Source organism: Odontomachus brunneus, unplaced genomic scaffold (assembly GCF_010583005.1).
Source record: "Odontomachus brunneus isolate Ranch 3 - 2012 unplaced genomic scaffold, Obru_v1 Obru_scaffold_185, whole genome shotgun sequence".
NCBI classification, from domain to species: domain Eukaryota; kingdom Metazoa; phylum Arthropoda; class Insecta; order Hymenoptera; family Formicidae; genus Odontomachus; species Odontomachus brunneus.
In genome coordinates, this window is record NW_022639635.1 from 241,424 (window position 1) to 245,272 (window position 3,849).

Genomic DNA, 3,849 nt, shown 5'->3' on the forward strand with positions numbered 1-3,849 from the left:
AGAGAGAGAGAGAGAGAGAGAGAGAGAGAGAGAGAGAGAGAGAGAGAGAAAGAGAGAGAGAGTCGTGCAAGTCGAGAATTGTGAGGGCCGTGTGAGCAACTTTATTATATTAAATAAATATATTTCTTAAGGATCGTGCGTGTTGTCGAAATAAAACCTTTCCTCCCCTACAATCCTACAACATCATTTAAACTCTATGAAAAAAATAATAAAATGTGAATCTAATATGTGGAAATAATAAATGTAAATAATAAAATGTAGGTGGATCTCTGGGTGACCTGCTGTGACTCTATTGGTTAAAGAAACAATCATTTGATTTTTTATATTAAATAATATGCCATTTGGTTATATTTTAAATCTTGTTTTGTTGAGTTAAATAATAATGTTTAATGGAAAAATTGTTGTTTTAAATTTTTCGTTTATCTCTTTAATCTATTTAAATTGCTACTATAATTTTTGATTAAAAATTCAGAAGCAATTATGGCATTTTTGGTTCACTTATGTATTAATAGTGGTAAAACATTCTTATTCTTTTTCTAGCAAAGTTTATTCTTTATTTGAAAACAAATAAAAACAACCCAATCATTAAACTATTTCCTATTATTGATGACTTTCTACTATCTTTCAAGCAGCTTACGAATTCTCATTAAAGTTCATCGGCTTCGAAGCAATAAAGTCATTAAAACCTCCGTCACAAAATTTTTACCAATATGTAAATTGTTACACGTGATTTACAATATCACTGTGACAATTTTTTGTGTAACTGACAGTATCATCATATACAATATCATAAATTATTTCGTCGATTTCAATAGCGTTTTCTAGAAATAGGTAGATAAAATATTGAATATTGAATATTGAATGCTCTTTAGTTGTGGCCATTATGAATAATACAAACTTTAAGATTATGTTGCTTGCTGCGCCATGTCATATGACGTTTCGTAATTATTAATGTTAACATTTCAAAATCGCAAAAGACAAGTACATATTTCGATTTTAAATGTTGCTCTGGTCGATGCAAAACTTAAAGCTAAGAACTTTCTATTGTACTAATACTATCAATATTCATTGCATATGCTTTTGTTACATTATTTTCAACAATTACCAGTAAGCTTGGAATAAAGGAACTTTTTAGACATTATATAGGACAAATACATTACAAGCATAATATTACAAGTATATCGTCAGAGCTGGTTGGCATCGTTAATTCCCATACGATTGTTGAAGTCAAGCAATCCAAACAATGATTAAAAAGCAAAGGATATTGAAATATTTGGAAAGCTTCTAAAGCCGTGGAAATCACTATGGAAGCAAGGCGCACACAATGCAGTAATAAAAATATAACCGCGCGAGCAAATAATACGAAAAAAGAAATATTAAGTTTTTTAAGATTTAAACAGAATTATAAAATTTTTTTAATAAACTGAAAAAATCAAGCGAAATTATTTTTTCTTTAAACCAAACAATATTTAGGTCAGACGAAAATTATTTAAAAAGTCAAACAATCACGTTTACTAAAATAAAAATTGACTTATTTGAAATATTCTATATATTCAATAAATAAATTTCATGTAGTTTAATAAAATTTATATATAATAGAATTTAAATCGTAAAAAAATATCATTTTCTCTGTGTAGAAATTTCGGAATGAAAATGAGCATTTATCGATCACAATTATTGCTAATTCTCGAGTTGATTATCTCCATTCTAATTAAATAATTACATTTATAAGCAGATAATTAATTAATCACTTTTCTTAGCAGTAAAATAAAATTTTTCTGTGCATACTTTTTGTGAAATATGTCCACTTCGTTTAATGTTATGTGATTTAATTATCATGTTATATAATATTATATTATATTAATAAACTTTAACTTAACTTTATCAATAACTTTCAGATGTTATTACGTCATGTGATCGACCCATCCCTGGCAGACTTTGACGAAGCTAACAAACGTTTCATGGTGTTGTACGCCAACATCGATTTTCTCACATTTATTTCTTCGCTCGAATGGACTATGTCCATTAATACTTCATTTTACACGATAGCCTCAGCGCTGCATTGACCCGTCGTGCATTTAACAAAACAACGGCAGTACGGCGTGATCTATCTTTTGTCAATTCTCATAAGCCTTCTCCAGGTCGGAAAAGCATCGACTTTATCATATCTTGTGCGATCAAATCGCTGATTCCTTGATATACGATATATGATAACTCGCTATTTTCGCTTAAAATTTACTATTAATGGTTGTTTTGCGTTCACTTCTTTGACATCAAATGATACATCAAAGATTCGAAGACTTGTTGAATGTTTTGTAAATCCAACGCACAAATTGCTCTGCAAGATTGAATTATAAATCGCAGGAAGCAATTAAAAAAAAAAAGAATGCAGGAAGCAACGAAAGCTTTTCTCAGGCGTGACAGTGAACATTTGATGTTTTCGTAAGAATCTCCATGAGTGTTTCTCTCGCTACCGATAAAGGAATTTGCTGTTCTCTCGAATGGAGCAGTGCTCGCACAGTTACACACAGACAACTTTGACACGCGTATTTACTTGTGAATACGTGAATCGACGACGTTGAGTGTCGAACGGAAGATCGCAGCCGTATTATTGTAAGAATAGCACACCGGAACAAATAAAGTAATAATTACTTAACGAATTAAATTCTGTATGTGCATATTGAATAATTACTTAAGAAAGTTAGTAGTTGGAACAAGACAGTGCTAACATTGCGGGTAGCGTAATAGAAACGCATATAAAGACAAGGTGATAAAACATTACATTGCTGAGAACTATTATAAAGTAGATTTAAAAATATATACGAAAAAACAAAATTCAGTTGAATTAACCTGACAATAAACAATCCAAAAATAATGTCGTCCATGGAAGGAATTTTTGTAGTTCTGATAAATTAAATTCGGTTTTAAAGAATATCAATTCTACTTCTTTTAACTAAAACGTATTTAGTTGGTTTGTCAAGTTAAAGAGATGCCATACTTAAAAACTTTACCAGCAAAATACTGATTTCTGTCTACAAAGTTTATGTTGTACTGGTTGCACAGAATTACAAATGTTTTTATGTAATAAAAATACAAGCAAAAATAAACAGGAGCATTACTCAATATGTGGCAGAAACAATGAAAAATTTCAAAATTGACATCTCGAGCTGTCAGTTAGTGAAAATATTCGCCCGATACAAAAGTTCTGCAGCTTATATACCAAACGTGTGTTTATTCTTTAAACAGTCTAAATAACAGTCTAAAATAAATGTCTAAATATGTCTTTTAGAAACGTATAGTCTACAGACATTTAAAACAATTTAGAATATTTTTTAAACGTGATGTTAAAATCTAAGATATCTTTTGGATATTTGTGGGTCTGTTCAAGATAATTTCAAAGAATATTGAATTTAGAAACAAAAATATACTATAAATTATATATAAACAAGAAAGTTTACAGAATTCCATATACTAATAATATACTAATAATATACTAATAATATACTATAAAAATGTATGTAACATATAAAATATATATAAAAGTTTATAAAACTATATATGCGCTAAATATGATAAAACAGCACATATAACACATACCTATTAGGACCTTAACTTAGTTTCCGCCCGTAAATGTTAGATGGCAATGCAAACAGTTCTAGTAGTCATTACTAACGAAACAGGTAGTTTGTGATTCATTTCGACATTTCTCGATAACATTCAGTCAGCATACACAATTATTTTCCTAAACAACAATTTCTTTTGCTTTGTGAAAAATGGAACGCGATAAAGTGTTTTTTCGACATGTGCTTTTGCACTATTTTGATTTGAAAAAAAGTGTAGCAGAAGTTC

At 29.4% G+C, this 3,849-nt stretch overlaps 1 protein-coding gene across 1 annotated transcript in view; it reads right to left on the minus strand.

The window, feature by feature from the left end:
• The window catches only part of LOC116851666 (tachykinin-like peptides receptor 99D), a 372,095-nt gene that overhangs the window by 206,832 nt on the left and 161,414 nt on the right, over nt 1–3,849 (minus strand). The gene's annotated exons all lie outside the window — the stretch shown is intronic.